Genomic DNA, 21,795 nt, shown 5'->3' on the forward strand with positions numbered 1-21,795 from the left:
CTTAGCAAACAACATAATACCTTTTAATGGATTGGTACTAATGGGTTTTGGACATATTTTACAAGATAAATCTCATTTTCTCAATAACAATCACAGTTTAGGCACCAGAACCACTCAGTTTCCCTTCGTGGTTCAAGTATCCATAATGCTCATGGGAAAACAATCTAATTTCATAAGATGTGCCATCAACTATACCCAGAAATTTATTTCTTGATTCACATGAGCACCTCTCTGCTTCAAGATTAGAAATTGTATCCATCTAAGTTCTATGTTTAGCCATAAATTAATATGCCGTGCTCTTGTTATCGATAATAAAATTCCAGAAGTAATAGGTTTAAACACCTTTTCACAACAGGTATGCTGAATTAAAACAAGTACTACATACTCCTCTCTAAGACAGGTTATTGTGATGTTTTGATACCATGGAATGTTTTTGGTTTTTGCATGGGTAGATCTTTAGCTGCACCTAACAAATAATTCACATCCATGATCAATGCAGTTGAACCAACCTAACCCTCATCTCTCACAGAGGTGGAGTTCCTACACCTGTGGAAGAAACCTTCCTATTTTCATAGGTAGCACCTTCACTGAAAATGGTGTTATGGTCTGAAATTAGACCTTGTTAAATCAAAATCAGGACCAGTTAGATTAAAATTAACTTCCAGATATTTAAATACATGATTTACTTTTTCTTCAAGTGTCTGCATGTGAACTCTCTCTTCTTCCTGAAGAGGTAAGGCTTTCATGTTTCTGTTGTAATAATCTGGACTGGAGGAGTTTAATTTTAAGCTTTTCCTGAGCTGTACCTGGACTAATGACTTTAGATATTTATTACTAAGTTGTGGAAGACAAAATCTAACGTAAACCACAATTCATCTGAACAGGTGATCCAATACCACCAATAAATGGATTCCTCTACTCCAACATAGAATGGTACATGTCTATTTCATTAGGTATTTTATGATTCATAGTGAGTTTTTTTATTTGCTTGTTTGATTGAGATAGTGGGGGCTAATTGTTGTGTGACTAGAATCATAGTTATTTGCAGACTCTTGGAATTTTTGTTAATTGTAATTGGCGATGTTGTCAGATACCAGCCCTTTATTTATTCTGTGTTAGACAAAGAGGCATTTACATTTACTGCTCACTTTGGAAGCTTATATTTTCCAGTAATTCCAGCAAAAATTATGATTGTAATAGTCCTCTAGAAGCATAGTATTTACTGTGAAAATATCTGATGTCACCTTTGCCATGGAGGAGATGGCATTTTATGGAGGTTCTTGGGTTTTGCAGAGGTTGGCATTCGATGACGCAAGCAAAGTGGATATTTTAGCATGTTTTGTTCAATATGGGCATTCACACTTGGTCCTGCACTTACACTTATGTACTTCCACATATCCCAAATAAATGAACTGTAATTTGCTGAGCGCTGTACTACAAGTCTTTCACCTTCGAAGATCAGATCATCCATAACTGTTAGTTCTTCATGGAATGACTAGAACTGTCACTTTTGGCAGACACCATCATTTTTCTTTTGGCCAACCAGCAATGAAAATTTCCAGCAATGGATGGAGCACATAGGTGCTGAAGAAAATAGTGTTGGTGATTCAGTAGGTGGCATTATTCCTTTTCAGTCTGTACCCAGCATGTTGTTAAGAACCATTATGCTGCTGAAGGTGCTGTATTCCTGATGAGAAATGAAACAGAGATCCTGGACATTTGAACAAGTTAAAGAGATAATGACACATTTCATAGGAGCAGATGATTACATTAATCCTTGTGGTCATGACCACATTTCAACTTTGGTAATATATTTTGCCTACATTCCTCTTGCAATTTCTGCTGGATACAATACACTTCTTCACTTCCTGTCATTCATTGTTGGGTAGTATAGTTGTTAAATCTTGTGATCTTACATTTCAGGATGAAATTATCCTTTATTTAACTCAGAGGAGTATTGTGAAAATTAAATAGTTAATGTTTGACAAAGGCTTTGATATCATCAGATAAAAGCAGTTGTGTAAGGGCAAAATATTTTTATAGTTGTTAAGAATTAATCTTACATGCCAAATCTTTCTTTTCTAACTGCCAACATCACTAGGGATAAATTTTATTTTTAATGATTATTTTTTTAACCCCAATAAACTCTTGTACTTGGCTGTTATACATTATTTCAGAGTTTATTCCCATATCTCTGATGCCAAAATGATAAGCATAAGTGCTCATTAGATTTAAACAGTCTGTAAGATAAATAACTTAAATATTAATCAAAATGTAGCCATACATATTTTAATGAAAACACTTTAGATGTTCCAAATATATTGTAAAGCTTTTAAATAGAGAAGGGCTAAATCCAGCACATCAAATCTAAACTGCTTCTAACATGGGTGGGAAAAATTCAATTTAAATCAGTAAAACATACCACTGCGTGTTCTGTTTGCAGATTGGAATCAAAGTAAGATGTGACCTGTTTTCTGGTTCTGGTTTAGATGAAGCCAAAAATCTTACATGGATATTTCACAAAATTTTGATGCCGTCATATACAAGCTCAAATTCTAGTCTTGATTTGGCATTTCACATGAACCTTAAACCCTCCCTAACCAATATCTAGGTATCAAATGTGCTTCCTCCGAGCACATTTACTCTTCAAGCATTTGTTACCAGTTTGCATGCTTTAAAATTTCCCAATAATAAAAAATTTTTTGACTGATGATTTCTAGGAAATGTGCCAATTACATTTAACATCACATAATATTTATATTTTTGGCTAAATTATACAGCAGCTATCAACAGAAAATTACCAGGGCTTAATAACCTACATGCACAGTTTGCTACTTAAGATCAAAAGGAAAACAAATATAGGAGCTAATTTTGATGGTGAGAGTAAAATAGCATCTGTTTGTTAATGTTGTCTGTTGTTATAAAGGTTACAGATGTAAACTGCACCGTTATCAGTACTTAAGGGTTCTTGTGTGTCTGACTTTTCAAGTCATAATACATTAATTCAAAGAGACCTGCTAGTCATATTTTGTTTGTACATCCTCAAATGGAGTTGAATTCATCATGTGTATAATTTTCTATCTTTTAGCATACTATCTCCCCATCTTTCTTAGAGTCCTTCTTCCTTAAATCTATACTTCTAGAAAGGCAGTGAATACCAAAAGCTTTTGGGTTACTAGAGATTGGTTATCAAGAATATGTCCTCTTTCAGTCCAGTGCAGATGCTTACCCTCAACATTGAACAGATTATCTGCTAGAAAATGTCCTGTCTGGAGCTGCTTGAAGAATTTATTATACAAATATCATTATGTAAGCCATTAGTTCTGTTATACCAATACTGCAACAATATGAACTGGACAAATAAAATTGTTACATCAGGTGACAATTTGCAAACCCAAGAACACATTGGTTGATGGATACTATATTTTTGTAAAAGAGCTAAGAAGGATTTACATGAGAGTTATTAGACCAAATTCAGTCTTCGGCTAAGCAACTGCTATTCCATTAACTTTATTGCACCACTTACATGAAGGCTAATTTGGCTGCTTGGGTTCAGAGTCTGTAACTCAATGAATCTAGCCGGTTTCCTGTTTATATGATATGTATATAAAAGCTCATGCTTCAGGGTTTCAGCCAGCCACCTGCAGGAATCCGGAAGGGATTTCCCACTCCCATAGTGCATTATGGGTTGATGTTTTTATTATCTCCTTCCTCTGAAGCATCAAGGATGGCTATGGCTAGAGATGGGACATTGGACAGGGAAGGCCAGGGCTCTGAGTTAGCACCAAGCATTCTCTCTCTGAAGTGCTTGGCTGCCTGGTTCTTCCTCACAAGCTCAGGGTCTAATGCCATACATAAGGTTAGCAAGGAATTTTCCCCCAGGTCAGATTAGCAGTAACTTTGGGAGAGGGTGTGTCATAAACATACAGCTAAGGGTAGCATAAAATCCCTCCTCACCCTGTAAAGGGTTAATCCCTCCTTTGCCTGTAAAGGGTTAAGAAGATCAAGGAACCTGGTTGGCACCTGAGCAAAGGACCAATAAGGGGAGAAGATACTTTCAAATCTGTGGGGAAGGTTTTTGTTTTGGGTTCCTTTGTTCTCTCCAGGTCAGCGAGGAACCAGGGCAGGGAAAATACATCTCCCTAAGCCAAATCTGAACTAAGCATCTAATATTATAGAAATAGTAAGTAATAGCAAGGAAATACATTAGATTATCTTTTGTTTTAATTTGTGAATTTACCCTGTGCTAAGAGGGAGGTTTATCCCTGTTTTTGTAACTTTAAAGTTTTGCTTATAGGGGAAATCCTCTGTGCTTTGAATCTGATTACCCTGTAAATTACTTCCATCCTGATGTTATAAAGATGCTTCTTTTACTTTTTCTTTATAATAAAGTTCTGTTTTTTAAGAATCTGATTGGGTTTTTAGTGTCCTAAAAAGCCAAAGGTCTGGTCTATGCTCACCTTGGTCACTCTCAAGCCTTTCCAGGAAAGAGGGTGAAGTGGCTTGGGGGGATATTTTGGGGAAACAGGAACTCCAAGTGGAACCAGACTGCTGGCACTAAACATTAAAAAGGTTGTAGAGCAGTTTTTAAACTAGGAGATGGGGGAAAGCCGACTGCTGCAGAGGAGCATGTGGATTGGACACAGACTTCTCTTAGGGGAGAGTCTGATGATAGAGAATCTCCAGGTTATAGTCAGGAGCAGAGGACGGAAGAGGATAATGTAAGGGCCAGATCAGATGATAAACAGTCACATAAAAAAGAATCTGGCACATCAGAAAAGGGCAGACAAATAAACAGGGACAAGTTTTTAAAGTGCTTGTACACAAATGCAAGAAGTCTAAATAATAAGATGGGTGAACTAGAATGCCTTGTGATAAAGGAGGATATAGATATAATAGGCATCACAGAAACCTGGTGGACTGAGAGCAATCAATGGGACACAATCATTCCGGGGTACAAAATATATCAGAAGGACAGAACAGGTCATGCAGGAGGAGGAGTGGCACTATATGTGATAGAAAATGTAGATTCAAATGAAGTAAAAATCTTAAGCGAATCCACATGTTCCATAGAATCTCTATGGATAGAAATGTCATGCTCTAATAAAAATATAACATTAGGGATCTATTATCGACCACCTGACCAGGATAGTAATAGTGATGATGAAATGCTAAGGGAAATTAGAGAGGCTATCAAAATTAAGAACCCAATAATAGTGGGGGATTTAAATTATCCCCATATTGACTGGAAACATTTCACTTCAGGACGAAATGCAGAGATAAAATTTCTCGATACTTTAAATGACTGCTTCATGGAGCAGCTGGTACGGGAACCCACAAGGGGAGAGGAAAATCTAGATTTAATCCTGAGTGGAGTGCAGGAGCTGGTCCAAGAGGTAACTATAGCAGGACCGCTTGCAAAAAGTGACCATAATATAATAACATTTAACATCCCTGTGGTGGGAAGAACATCTCAACAGCCCAACACTGTGGCATTTAATTTCAAAAGAGGGAACTATACAAAAATGAGGGGGTTAGTTAAACAAAAGTTAAAAGGTACAGTGACTAAAGTGAAATCCCTGCAAGCTGCATGGGCACTTTTTAAAGACACCATAATAGAGGCCCAACTTCAATGTATACCCCAAATTAAGAAAAACAGTAAAAGAACTAAAAAAGAACCACCGTGGCTTAACAACCATGTAAAAGAAGCAGTGAGAGATAAAAAGACTTCCTTTAAAAAGTGGAAGTCAAATCCTAGTGAGGCAAATAGAAAGGAGCATAAACACTGCCAAATTAAGTGCAAGAGTGTAATAAGAAAAGCCAAAGAGGAGTATGAAGAACGGCTAGCCAAAAACTCCAAAGGTAATAACAAAATGTTTTTTAAGTACATCAGAAGCAGGAAGCCTGCTAAACAAACAGTGGGGCCCCTTGACGATCAAAATACAAAAGGAGCGCTTAAAGACGATAAAGTCATTGCGGAGAAACTAAATGGATTCTTTGCTTCAGACTTCACGGCTGAGGATGTTAGGGAGATTCCCAAACCTGAGCTGGCTTTTGTAGGTGACAAATCTGAGAAACTGTCACAGATTGAAGTGTCACTAGAGGAGGTTTTGGAATTAATTGATAAACTCAACATTAACAAGTCACCGGGACCAGTTGGCACTCACCCAAGAGTTCTGAAAGAACTCAAATGTGAAGTTGTGGAACTATTAACTAAGGTTTGTAACCTGTCCTTTAAATCAGCTTCGGTACCCAATGACTGGAAGTTAGCTAATGCAACGCCAATATTTAAAAAGGGCTCTAGAGGTGATCCCTGCAATTACAGACTGGTAAGTCTAACGTTGGTACTGGGCAAATTAGTTGAAACAATAGTTAAGAATAAAATTGTCAGACACATAGAAAAACATAAACTGTTGAGCAATAGTCAACATGGTTTCTGTAAAGGGAAATCGTGTCTTACTAATCTATTAGAGTTCTTTGAAGGTGTCAACAAACATGTGGACAAGGGGGATCCGGTGGACATAGTGTAGTTAGATTTCCAGAAAGCCTTTGACAAAGGTCCCTCACCAAATGCTCTTACGTAAATTAAGCTGTCATGGGATAAAAGGGAAGGTCCTTTCATGGATTGAGAACTGGTTAAAAGACAGGGAACAAAGGGTAGGAATTAATGGTCAATTCTCAGAATGGAGAGGGGTAACTAGTGGTGTTCCTCAAGGGTCGGTCCTAGGACCAATCCTATTCAATTTATTCATAAATGATCTGGAGAAAGGGGTAAACAGTGAGGTGGCAAAGTTTGCAGATGATACTAAACTACTCAAGATAGTTAAGACCAAAGCAGATTGTGAAGAACTTCAAAAAGATCTCACAAAACTAAGTGATTGGGCAACAAAATGGCAAATGAAATTTAATGTGGATAAATGTAAAGTAATGCACATTGGGGAAAAAAACCCAACTATACATACAATATGATGGAGGCTAATTTAGCTACAACGAGTCAGGAAAAAGATCTTGGAGTCATCGTGGATAGTTCTCTGAAGATGTCTATGCAGTGTGCAGAGACGGTAAAAAAAGCAAACAGGATGTTAGGAATCATTAAAAAGGGGATAGAGAATAAGACTGAGAATATATTATTTCCCTTATATAAATCTATGGTACGCCCACATCTTGACTACTGTGTACAGATGTGGTCTCCTCACCTCAAAAAAGATATTCTAGCACTAGAAAAGATTCAGAACAGGGCAACTAAAATGATTAGGGGTTTGGAGAGGGTCCCATATGAGGAAAGATTAAAGAGGCTAGGTCTCTTCAGCTTGGAAAAGAGGAGACTAAGGGGGGATATGATAGAGGTATATAAAATCATGAGTGATGTTGAGAAAGTGGATAAGGAAAAGTTATTTACTTATTCCCATAATACAAGAACTACGGGTCACCAAATGAAATTAATAGGCAGCAGGTTTAAAACAAATAAAAGGAAGTTCTTCTTCACGCAGCGCACAGTCAACTTGTGGAACTCCTTACCTGAGGAGGTTGTGAAGGCTAGGACTATAACAATGTTTAAAAGAGAACTGGATAAATTCATGGTGGTGAAGTCTATAAATGGCTATTAGCCAGGATGGGTAAAGAATGGTGTCCCTAGCCTCTGTTCATCAGAGGATGGAGATGGATGGCAGGAGAGAGATCACTTGATCATTGCCTGTTAGGTTCACTCCCTCTGGGGCACCTGACATTGGCCACTGTCGGTAGACAGATACTGGGCTAGATGGACCTTTGGTCTGACCCGGTACGGCTGTTCTTATGTTCTTATGTTTTCCTGAATCTTTGTCTAACTCACTTGGTGGTGGCAGCAGTACTCATCCAGGACAAGGAAGGATTTGTGCCTTGGGGAAGTTTTTAACCTAAGGTAGTAGAAATAATCTTAGGGGGTCTTTCGTGGGGACCCACATCTGTACCCCAGAGTTCAGAGTGGGGAGGGAACCCTGACAAGGTGTGTGTTCTGCTTTCCTCTGCAGCATATCTCACGTAATCATTTCCTTGCCTTTGAGTAAGCCTGAGGCATTGGTGCACCTCATTCCCTCCTATTCTCTGCCTCTGGCACATAATAGTGAGTTGTAATACTTTGGTCTAATTTCAGTTGTTGAAGTTAGTGTGTGAGTGCTAAGTGGTGTTGGCCCGTGATATAAAGGAGGTCAGACTAGATGATCTGGTGGTCCCTTCTGGCATTAAATTCTATGACTTTATGACAGTGCCAGCAGAATGGATAGAAAGAAAGGAATTGTGCCCATTAAATGATAATGCACATTTCAAAACTCTGCTGATTATAAAATGTAAAGAAACCCAACTTTATGCACCTTGTCAAAATTAAAGACCCATACAACCTGAACAATGGGCATGATCTGGTGCACATTTAGGTCAATTCCCAATTGATATACGTATATAACACTGGATCAGGCCCAAAATAAAAAGGAGGATGGCTGTGCACAGGAAATAACTTATGTTTTGCATGGGATATACAGCAGCCTTTTCCCTAAAGGTCTTAAGGTGTGAAGTCCTTTCAGATGTTGCTTTCATACATTTAGGACAAAGTCAATGCAGAATATCATATGCCCCCCCCCCATCCCCTGCACAATGAGTAAAGTTTGAGATGCTTAGTCTTGCAGCTCAAGTTCAAATATGAGCCTTGATAGTCAGTCACTTACATTATGTTCTTTGACATGCTGAACCCAAAATGAAAAGACTTGTTTTCCCTGCATGGAACATAATACACAAAACTAAGGGTTTGAGTGTAGATATTTGTCTCGCTTTGGGAGGAATCAAAAGCTCTTAAAACCATACTATTTTTAAAGTACCTAGGCAATAGATTATCTCTTTTGCCAATATTTTTTTCACAGCCCCAAAGCTAACATACTAATTTGAAAAAAGAGTGGATCATATAGAAGTGGAGAAGAGAGAACAGCTTGAGGGTGAAATTATCTGATTTTTTTTTCTATTAATCACATTAGGCACTTGCCAATTTTTATTTTTTAAATTTTTAACATTTGTTCCAATTAATGAAAAAGAAAGGTTTGACATGGGAAACAATCAGTGTATTGTGTAATCGACATCCTCCTAGTACTTATTTTCTGCTTTCACATTTCTTGTAGCGTATTTGAAATGAAGACTTTTCGCTATCATTTTTCACTATTTACATATGTTAAACATTCTTGCTGAGGGCACTTTATTCCTCACTTTGTTCTCCTAAGCTATCACTATTTGTGTGAGTGTGTTTAAGTATGCACTTCTTTGTCCTCCCTCCAATGTTCAAATTCCTTTTAGATTGGCAGTCACCCTTCTAAGGATAATAATAAAATGATGTAGTGTATGGTAGTAGCACACAGTCCTTCAGAAGGTCCTTGAAAAGCACAAATTATAATCTCTTTATATATTCATTTTAAAAAATGTTCCATTTGCTATGCAATTATGGCCCCCACTGAAACATCCTTTATTTCTCAAGAAGCTGAGTCTGCATTCTATTTCCTATTCTGTAGCTTGGGTATTTTACGCTGCCTCCTCTACGTTGTCAACCTGTGCTAATTGAAATGTTTATAAAATGTTGATACTGAAATATTGTATCTTTACAGTTCAATAGCTCTTTAATGAGCCCTCTGTTTTATTAATAAAATGATTTATAGAAATATTTAATCTCACTGATTTACCATTAGCATTAATGAGTTTAGTTATTAAGCACTTTATTTCAGAATGCCACAAAACAGACCCTGTAAAACATGCAATATTTTGTACTTAGGTATTTGTAGTTAGAGAGAATAAATGTTGTTGGAAGCTTGTTGTTTTCTTTTAGCAAAACAGAATTATTCATTAGCATGTAACTTGATTCTTTTTATATTTTTTCTATCATTCTTATCTGATTCCATCAAAAGTAATTTAGTAAAGGACCAATTACAAAAAAACCCCCCAAAAAACTAAAGACTCAAGGGAAATATCCATATCCATCAGACATATTTAAAGGTGTTTCCACATTTTTCAGATTTCTTATAATTTATAAAACTTAACTCTTTGAGAAGAATAATTTCCTAACATATCCAGAAGCATAACTATTAAAGCTAACCTGTTATACAGAAAATAACAATCTCTCATCTGGTACAGCATACATCAGTAGTGCTATACAAAAACCGTATTTGTCAAAAATCTTCCATTTTTCCTGAGGAGTTAGTACCCTGCTCTGCAAGTCTTTAATCATATGGGAAGCTGTTACTTGTTTGAGTAGTCCACTGAAGTCAATGATTTGTGATTAAGGATTTACAGAATTAGGTCCTTAATCATGTCAGTAACCTTAACACAAGTCTCGATTTGATTACGAAATACATGGAATACAAATATTTTCAAGAATAGTAGCCTATCTAAGCTTATAAATCTATACCAACGCACCCAAATAAATGGCCTGATTTTCAGAAGTGTAGAGCATGCTCAAGCTCATTGAAGGTAGGTTGCGGGTTTTGTTGTCGTTTGCCTTTACTTAAGAAATCACCATTTGACATTCTTACCAATAACTGCCCAGTATCTAATCTTCCATTGCTGGATAAGTTTGTTGAGAAAGCTGAGAGAGCCTTAATTGTCTCAGATCTCCTTGACATTTATCAAGCAATCTGAGTACAGAGTCTGTACAAAGAGTGTGCTGGTGGCATTAAGAGATGATTACCTCTTGGTGACAGATGGAGATCAAGTGCTGATATTGCTAGATCTGTCAGCTGGTGATGCTGGTTGTTGGTGAAAGCAATCAGAAAATACTGTGAGGATTTTATCCTTCCATCTGATTGAGGGTCTCTACTTCCTCTTTGTTACTAGAGTTCACAGTCTGATGGTATTGTTGTATCCCCAGCCACTTCTGCAAATAATATAGTTGCACTGACTAGGACGTTTTTTTTACATTTATGCCTGGTAAAGAGACTGTGACAGTTTCTTTCTGATGTGAACCTTGCTACCATATGTCATGTCTGTGTCATCTCAAGATCACATTACATTACATATGACTATTATTTGAAGGTAGAACAAGTTAGAAAATTGGTTTTGTTCCATGGAAAACTTGATATAAACAAAGCATGTTAATCTTCAGCAAAATTTTCAGTGGAAAATTTTGACTTTTTATTGATTTTGGTTTTCTGACATAAAATCGAACATTTTTCTAGGAAAGCAGACACTTTAGACAAAAATGTTAGTTTAATCAAAACCCTAACTATCCACTGAAAAAAAGATTAGCTAGAAAATTTTCAACCAGCTCTACTTCAATGTTCCTGAAAACTGAATGAGGTATATCTTATTGGGTGATATATCTCCTTGAGGCCACATGCTACTAGTACTCTGGGATCTGCACTGGCTCATCATGGCTTTTCAGGTGGAGTTTAAATTGTGGGTTTTGCCTTACAATGGTTTCAATGGCTTGGAACTTGCATGCCTTAGAGTTTTCCACTATCGTGTATCATAGCTGCCAGACATTAGAGGCTCTCATATTGGTAGGTCACTCTAATTCAGTGGTTCTCAAACACTTTTGTATATATTTAACGCCATTATAAATGCTAGAGGCAAAACAGGACTGACAGCTTGTGACTCCCCATGTAATAACCTCATGATCCCCTGAGAGGTCCCGACCCCCAGTTTGAGAACCACAGGTGCAGCACTTCCACACTTGAGATTATACCTACAATCATGCTAATGCAGACAATCTCCCAATCTAATAGAAAAGGGACTGCCAGAAGGGTCTCTGTAAGGAATCCTCAGCTTTGGAACAGATCAGATATGTTGACCTACAGGACATGCTGCAATACTCATTCATTTTCCTCCGTTTTGGGAATGGGAGGGAGGCAATCATGCCTGGTATATGTAGACTGGATCAGAAAATATTTGGGCTTGATTCTCGTTACTACTATTATTATTTTGGGAGGAGGAGAGATTGATAAGCTTTTGTACCTGTCTGTATATTTAAAATATCTAAAAAGTGCATTGAGGCTTGGCTAAGCACTTCTTGATGAAATCATTATTATAAATTAAATAAAATGAACAAAAATAAATAGAAATAAATGATTTTTAAGACAGTAAAAATCTATTAAATCAGGCTATAGTTAATGTCAAAGAAGCAGCAGGAGAAAAACTATCTATTGAAAAGACTCTACCTTTGCCCATTAAAATAAAGACATTAGTGAAGGAGAATCTCGCAGAGTTTAACTAATGTTGGGAAACTCTGTTCTTTGTTTCTGTGTTTGCACACATGTGATGCTGCTCTATGGTTTTTAAGAGCTTTGTCCCATTCATCTGTGAATTTAAATAATGTTTCTGGTAAAATATGATACTTCAGCCTGAAACTGTCAAAAATGAGATTCCAAAGTATTCAGCTGCACAAAATAGCATAAAAAAAGCTTTGCCATTATTTATCTCTGCTTGCCAGCTTGTAATGTTGATGTATGTTATGTCATAATAAAGCACTGAAATGAATACAGCTACATAAAATAGTGCAGCTACATGGCTACAGATACTGCAGTAGCTTAAGATCCCCTCCCCCATGCACACACTACACACACACACACATATTCACACAGATCCTGTTAAAACTAGACTTTAGTTTATTTGGCAACTCTGAGGAATTCACCCCTGTATTCACACCCTACACACTACTGTAATAATCTTTTTACAAAACATGCTTTGTAAGGCATCATTTGAAAACTAATAACATACTGGTCAATAAAATCCTGATGGAATGTTGCAGTGATATTATATGTAAAGTTATGCATTCCCCCTGAATGATGTTGGCACATGTTCAAACCCATGTAGCTCCAACTAGGCAGGCCAGGTCAAGCAGGACTTAAACATAAGAATGAGTGTTTATCTCAGTTTACAAACAAGTTGTAAACAGGGTCCTCAGACAGTTAGAGGGAAAAGACACGAGACAAGGAAAATCTGAATTTCAGCAAACAGAGATGAGAAGAAATAACAATGTCACTACTAGACACTTTTACTGGTTGCATAAACTCTGTTTTGAGGGCTAACCTTTAGGAAAATGCATCTCAAAGGGGGAGTGGACTATAAAAGTGAGGGGCAAAAACACACCAGGTGATCTCTCCCCATCTCTCTCTTTTCATTTAAGAAGACAAAAGAAACAGCAATTGGACTTGAGGAGCAGATTGTGGTCTGAGAGTTTGGTCAGAAATGTTACTGAAAACAAGCCTGGTTTGTTAAGTTTAGAAAGCATTTTATCTTTATTTTTCTCGTAACCATTACTGATTGTAATACCCCATTAATTGTATTCACTTAAATTTTATCTTTTTGTAAGTAAATAAACTTGTTTCATTCTGTGATTAAAACTAATCCAGTATTGTGAATTGTTTGGGTAGCTCCATTTCAGGTAGCAATTAATGTTATATGTTGATCCCCTTAAAGGGGCAATGGACCTAATATATCTGAACTGTGCAGGAGAGGGCTGGATAGTGCAGGACACACTTTTTGTGGTGGGGGGAACTGGAATTGGGAATGTTTTGGGTTCATCCTGCAAGTAGTAACCAATGCCTCTGGATGCCACAGTGTGGCTGGTGTTTGCTGACAGGCTGCTGGGGTCCGAGTTGCTGGACCAGGGCTGTGGCTATACACAGATATTCAGGGTGTGACATACATGCTATTTAGCTGTTTGTGAGGAGACCAGCTTGGGAGCTACAGCAGCAAAGCATTGTGAGGCACCCCAGGTTGTAGGGATGGGGTGACACAGCCCCTAAATGATCTGGATTACAGCATATGGACACAATATATACAGGTGCCTTCACAATAATTGCACCTGAACTTTTGATACTGTTTTATGTAAATCATCCATTTTCACCATGTCAGCAGAAATGTCCTCAAAACTTCATTGAAATACTCAGAAACCTTTGATTTCAAAATGTGTATTGTGTATTGACAATTAGAGTGTAAATGAGAGATCAATTGTATTCCTGAACCTTTTTCCAAAACATAGTAAACTGACCCCAAGTCTATTCTAAATGTGAAAAGAGCTTTGTGAACAGCTTAGTTCAATCCACATAGAGCCAACAGCTACTGACTTCAAAGAAAGCTCTCAGATTCCGCAGGGGCAGAATTAGGGTTTGTGGGTTGGCATTCCATTTCTGCTAATAACTCATCTAATACAAGTCAATAAGAGTAATGCCCAGATCCTCAAAAGGTATTTCAGTACCTAACTCAAATTGATTTTAATGGGAGTTTGGCACCTACCTTTGAAGATCTGGGCCAAAGTTTTCAAACTGGGATGTCTATAGCTAGCTACCTAAATTCACCTAATATGGCCATCTTAAGTGGCCTGATTTTAATAGATTCTTTGCATGCACAGTTCCCATTGACTTTGAGGGAACTGACAGGGCTCATAGCCTTCCAGAATCAAGGCCCTTTGGTGTGTTGTTTACCACATTTTAATATACTGAAATATTTTAATTTTAATCTTAATTCTCATTCATTTTTATTTGCAGAATTTTTTTCTAATGAAGTTCTTCAAGCATATTATTTTTCTTTCTCCAAACCTGCTACATTAAAACTTTTGCAGAATACATATATAAATATAATAAACTGAGCATGAGGCTGCATTCAGTACACTGAGTGCTTTTTTAGAATTAAATCAGTTCTGCTGTTTATTTAGGGAAACTCATTTGTCTGATGAAGTGGGTATTCACCCATTAAAGCTTATGCGCCAATACGTCTGTTAGTCTATAAGGTGCCGCCAGGACTCTCTGTTGCTTTTTACAGATCCAGACTAACATGGCTACCCCTCTGATACTTGACACCATTCATACCAAATCACAAGTTTCAACAGCATTTATGGGCAAAGTATATTGTAGCTGACTTTTTCATGTTTGTTAAGAGCTATTGCTCAGTGAGAGATGAAATTAAACAGAAAAGTAAGCTATTTCCAACAACAGACTTGTTACTAGGAACATCAGTAAACAAATCCCATGTGTAAGTGACCTTACTTCCTTTACCATGTTGACAGCTGATCTCTGCCCCAATCCCTGTGTGGAACAGAAAAAATGTATGTGATTATTAACCTAAATACAATATATGACACTGTGATAAATATATGTAAAAATGGAAGGAAATTTTTGAAATCAACTATTGTTAGCATTGTAATTTGTTTCTAGCCAGGCCTCATATCTCTGTTCCCTCTAGTGGACAAGATACTTAGCTGGTTTAACTTGGTTTAAAATTCCCAATGAAGTCAATCCATTTGCGTGAGCGTAAAAGGAACCAGAATGGGAACCATTGAGTTTATTGGACTGTTGGGGCACCATGGAATCTTTTCCAACCCCATATTTTCATTTCATTTCTTTCCCTGGATACACTCAAAGTTTATGTATTTTCATCTTTGCACTGAATATTCTTAGATATTTCAGCATGTCTCTAGTTTCCTATACAGTGTAAATATTTTAATATAATCTAATAGAGTCTTCTCTTCATTTGGACATTAATATTACTTCTGTATATCTGATAATTAAAAAACAACAAAAATAATATTCACAAATTATCTATTATATCTCTGTGCGATATATGTTGTACAAATATTGGCTGGATCTAAGCACAAAAGCAGTAAAATATTACCCAAGAGAAAAAAAATGTTCCTGAGATGTGGTTTATTGCCTGAAGCCAAAAGGAAAGTAATATACACAATTGAAGGAACTATTTTGACTGGAAGGCGTCTAAAAAATATTCTCCTGAAGATCGTCACTCTATGTGTCTTTAACCTTTTGGATTTTTTAAATAAAAATAAGAATTTAAATGAAGAAATTTTTCTGTCCAGAAAACATTTTTGCACTGATACCTCCATAGGGATAAGGACTTCAGCAGAGAAGGACGTCAACATGGAAAATATTACAGGCTGAAGTTTTTATCCTCTGAGATTTTAACACAGAAAAGCAACTCATTTTTCTTAGCAAGAGAAATTGAAGCAGCTGGCTGACTACTTGGTTTGCATCAGCTGTTCTCATCAGATGTCAATGATGATGTCAGACATTGATTCTGGCCTTCCATCATGTACTATTGTTAGGGCTACAGAAATAAATACTGCAGATTTTGGTTTTCTGCATAATCAAACTTTCATTTAATAAATAAAAGTGTCTTGTCTTTCAGGTTGTAAAGAAAACCTTGGATGTGTCCATGCTAGGAAAAAAAGGTGGATTTTTTTACAATGTATTTGCCAACGTGTGGTTAAATCTTCGTGTGGACAAGGCAGTCAAATGTTAAAAGTACAACTGCCTTGCCCATACTAGGATTGTACCATATGTTAGTTATCATGTGTTAACTAATGTATGATTTTTAAAAAACCCACACCTTTTTTCTTAGTGATGTTCTTATTAGTTGTGAACTGCCTTATTCAATGAGATTGTAAAATGTACGACCCTAAAAACTGAAAGTTCCATCTGTCTTTCAAGAAAAGAATGTCAATACTATTATATGGAAATCACTCCATCAGACTGGAAATCTTGTACAAGACAGATAGAATTTTAAAGCTCAACTATCATAATAATAGTGTACAATTCTGCAATGATTTAAACCACTGGACAACTTCTCTGAGGCCAATTGAATTGCCAGGGATTTAGATTAGCATAATAATCTGTTGGAAAAGTAATACAACAAAATGTCCAATAAGTTCTTTGAATGTGTTGGGAACAACTTCTTGTTTCAAAAGATGGAGGAAAGTAACCAGATGGGCCAGCATTTTAGACTTGACTCTGACTTGCAGGAAGGAATTGATTGTGAATCTGAAAGTGGAAGGCAACTTAGGTGAAAGTGATTATGAAATAATAATTGTGATTCTAAGGAAAAAAAGGAATGAGAGCAGCAGAATAAAGACAATGGACTACAAAAAAACAGACTTTCACAAACCCAGAGAACTAGTAGGTAAGGTCCCATGGGAAAAAAAAGAGAAAGGAGTTTAGGAGAGTTAGTAGTTTCTGGAAGAAACAATATTAAAGGGACAACAGCAAACTATAAAGAGGTTCTATAAATACATTAAGAGCATGAGAAACACAAAGGGAAGTATAGGTCCACTACTTAGCGGGAAAGGAGAGCTAATAATGATGACACCAAGAAGATTGAGGTGTTTAATGCCTATTTTGCTTCAGGCTTCACTAAAAAAGGTTAATTGTGACCTGATGCTTAACCCAATTAATATTAACAACAAGGGGAAATGAATACAAGCCAGATTAGAGAAATAACAGGTTAAAGAATATTTAGATAAATTAGATTTATTCAAGTTTGTAGAGCCTGACAAAATTCAGGAATGTAAGGAACTACCTTAAACAATTTCAGAACTATTAAGAATTATATTTGGGAACTCAGTGAGGATGGTTGACATCCTAGACTGGAGAAGGACAAACATAGTACCTATCTTTTAAAAGGGGAACAAAGATGACCCAGGAAATTATACCGTAAATCAGCCAGCCTAACTTTGATACCTGGAAAGATACTGTAATAAATTATTAAACAATCATTTTGTAAGCACTTAGATGATAATAGGGTGTTAAGTAATAGACAACATGGATTTGTCAAGAACAAATCAAGCCAAACCAACCTATTTCCCTTCTTTTACAGGGTTACTGGCTTAGTGCATAAGGGGGATAGATGTGATTTATCATTATTTTAGTAAAGCTTTTGACACAAAAGGGTCCAATCCAGACTAATGAATAGCTGTGTCCAGGGCCGCCCAGAGGATTCAGGGGGCCTGGGGTTTTCGGCGGCGGGGAGCCCCCGCTTCGGCAGTAATTCGGTGGTGGGGGTCCTTCCACTCTGGGACCCGCCGCCGAATTGCCGCCGAAGACTTGGCACTTTGGCGGCGGGTCCTGGGGTGGAAGGACCCAGAGTGGAAGAAGCTCTGGGGGCCCGGGCCCCGCAAGAGTTTTCTGGGGCCCCTGGAGCGAGTGAAGGACCCTGCTCCAGGGCCCCCGAAAAACTCTCGTGGGGGCCCCTGCAGCGCCCGGGTCCTGGATCAAATTGCCCCACTTGCCCCCACCCCGTAGGCGGCCCTGGCTGTGTCATCTCTGCCCTGTAACCTGGGGTGCCCTTTACAATGCTTTGTTAGTGTTGCTTCCAACCTGGACTGCTCACAAACAGCCTCGACCATGTAAGTCACACCCAGTAGTGTCTCTTTGTGTGTGCTGCAGCCAGTGAGTCACACCCTGGCTCTTACCAGCCTTAAAAATTACCACAGGGTGACCCCAACACACTCCCAGTCCCAGATTTCCTCCCAGAAATGTATGTCCTGTACTGCCCAGATATCTGCTGGACAGTACAAGTATGGTAAGTCCGTTATTCCTTTAAGGGAATAAAATGTACACAAACTTGTTATCCTAAATGGGTTACCAAGACACTTCAACTTGAGCACACTGGATTAGATAAAACAGTAAAACAAGTTTATTAACTACAAAGAGACAGATAAATGAGTACAAGTAATGAGGCATAAAAGTCAGAAATGGCCTCAAGAAAAATAAATATAAAACGTTTACTAGTATCTACTTAAGAAACTATCTTAGTTGCAAAACAAACTTTCTCACATGCTTTCTCACATGCTCCATCAGACTACTGCCCAAACTCTCAGGTCTGGAACCCTCCTTCAGAGTCCAATGACTGTTTCCTTTGTCTCTTCAGGTGCAGTGAATGCAATGGGCAGGGAGAGAGAGGGGTGCCTTGGGGGGTTGTCCCCCCTTTTTTAGCTTCAGTCCCTCTCTTGAAAAACATTTCCAACTGTGAGCCAGGAGACAAAGAGTTTATATGGAAGGATATTCCCTGCTGTTTTTTTCACCTGATTAAACTTCCTTTGTCTTCCCTTCCTGCTTGATGATTCTGTTTACTGCTTAAATGCAAATTAAGGCAAACATACACTCCCTTGATTAGGAAAGAGCTGTTTGCCAGCTTCTGTTTGGACAGGGCTGTGAAGTTTGGAACATGTGTTAATAACACCATACAGGGAAATCTTATAACTTCACATACAATGTTGCCACACATATTTTATCAGGGTGATCGGCAAATCATGAATTTTCAAATGATAACTTACAAGGTGTACCTTCTGACCTTAAGTCTATGAATCTATTACAATAGTGTCTAGGGTATGAACACAGGGGTATATGCTTTCATACATAGTCCCATGTGACATTCTCATAAATAAAATAGGGAAATGTGGGCTACATGAAACTAGATGAATTACAAGCGCACAAATGGTTAAAAAACTGTACTCAGAGAGTAGTTAATAATGGTCCACTGTCATATTGGGAGGATGTTCCCACAGGGGTTCCACAGGTGTCTGTTCTGGGTCCAGTACTATGCAATATTTTCGTTAATGACATGGATAATGGAGTGGAGAATATGCTTATAAAATAGGCAGGTGATACCAACCTGGGAAGGGTTGCAAGCACTTGGAGGACATGATTAGAAATCAAAAGGACCGTGATAAATTGGAGAATTGATCTGAAATCAACAAGATGAAATTCAAAAAAGACAAGTGCAAAGTGCTAAACTTAGGAAGGAGAAATCAAATGCCCAAATAAAAAATAGGAAATAACTGGCTTTTCAGTAGCACTGGAGAAAAGAATGGGGGTGGATCACAAATTGAATATGAGCCAACAGTATGATGCATTTATGAAAATGGCTAATTAATAAAAGTGCCATATGTAAAACATGGGAAGTAACTGTTTACTCAGCACCAGTGAGACCTCAGCTGGAGTAGTGTGTCCAGATCCAGGCACCACCCTAAGAAAGTTGTGGACAAATTGGAGAGAGTCCAGAGGAGAGCAACAAAAATGATAAAAGGTTTAGAAAAATCACTGATGAGGAAAGATATTTAAAAAATTGGGTAGGTTTAGTTTTGAGAAAAGAAGACCAAGAGGAGACCTGATAACAGTCTTCAAATATGTTATGGATTGTTATAAAGAGGACAGTGATCAATTGTTCTCTGTGTCCACTAAAGGTAGAACAAAAAGTAGATGGCTTAATCTGCAGCGAGGGCCCACTCTGTAATACATGCACACCAGTGGGACACAAATCTACTAATTTCTGTTGGTAGCATTTAATCACTGTGCATGGCCATACATGTGTGTCTTGTCTAGCAGAACTGGAATCTCTGCTGAACAGTTCACTATTGTTTTAGTAGTGAGATATTTCTCATGAGATCCTGACCTCCACTCTTTCCTTATTACACTAGTTAAAAGGGCTGGACTGATTTAAAAGGGCTCTAAAAAGCCCCATCCACAACAGAATGGATTCTCCCCAGCCCTGGAACTGTGAAAGATAGCCATAAAGCTGCCTTGTGCTGACCCACTCACAAGCTGTTGTATAGGGGATGTGCCAGGGTGGGACTGGAGATGGAATGGAACCGAAAGTAGATACTTTACTTGCTCCTAATTTCTGAATTTTCGGTTCTAATCCACTGTTTTTTGTGTTCTTTGTATGTGTGAAACTTTATCTGGATCAATTTTATCATGCTCTTTGTAATTTAAAAACTTGAATTAGGCCATAACAAAATCTTCTCTCCAGAGAGTATAAGACCAACTTTAGTTTTTCTTCATAATGTGAGTCTTTGAACCATGGTTTTGATTTGTTTGTTCTGTGCTGCTTCCCTTTGAGAGCAATTATATCCTTTCTAAGGCTTGGTCACCAATATTGGATAAAGTAGATTGGGTGCAGTCTGTTCAGTACTTAATATATAGATAATCCTACTTCTTTTGATTTATACTGTACTCTGTTAGCAATGTATCCTTTTCTTTCCTTAGAAAAGCTTCTGGGAGCTGAGGACTGTACAGTTTTTCTCTACACTAAATCCCATATCTTTTTATTGTTATAGTTGTGCACCCCCGTTCTTTTTTTATCATTTTCTCCTTGGTAATTACTCCACATATATCCATACTCATTTGCATTTGTCATTAGTAGCCCAAGTACCTAAATTAACTAAGACTCAAGTTAGTTGATGATATTGGTCTCTAATTTGTATAGGAGATTTTTGTCTTAATTCAGATATTGAAATAGTGTTACTTCAGATATATAGCCAATTATTATTACTTACTGGGTCCTCTCTCCATTGTTTTCTGTTTATTTTTTAGGTTACAAAGGATATTGATTTTATAGGGCAGGTTGGCTTTTCTCTTTCCTTTTAATTTAGGTAGAAAGATTAGTGAGTGGTCATGTAATAAAGACTGTATCATAATGAATACACACAAGAGGGCCAAATAAAGGTTGCCCAGGCAATCCTTATTCTTGCACTTTCTAATTTGTGTTTGTGTGTGTGTGCGTGCTTGACATTGTAATTGAAATAGTCTTATCTATCTATCCATCCATCCATCCATCCATCCCTGGATTGTCCTTTTTTGGGGGTAAAAATGCCAAGAGTGAAAGTAGTACTCAAGATGACAGCTTAATATATTATTCAATAACAGTATGCATTTCCCATATTCTCCTAGTAACTAAGGAACCCGAATTCCCCTGCATAGGAATAACCTGTATACTGGAGATCAACCTCTGTGAATTGCAACATGAAGAGTTGCTAATGCTCTTTTCAACTTATAAACCTTTCTCTTATTACTCTTCACCCTTCCAACCTCATGAAAAAGGCTTGGATTCAGCATCCAGAACTGCAGATTTCTGAGGCAGCAGTGACCAGTACTGTAGTGCCTTTTTATTTTTTATCAGTTATGCTTCATCAGAAGGTTGCAACTTCACTTTTGAATTCACACTTGGCCATAGAAATCTATGACATTAACAGTTTGTTATTTTTATAAGAGTTTTATATTTTGA

This window comes from Mauremys mutica, chromosome 6 (assembly GCF_020497125.1).
Source record: "Mauremys mutica isolate MM-2020 ecotype Southern chromosome 6, ASM2049712v1, whole genome shotgun sequence".
NCBI classification, from domain to species: domain Eukaryota; kingdom Metazoa; phylum Chordata; order Testudines; family Geoemydidae; genus Mauremys; species Mauremys mutica.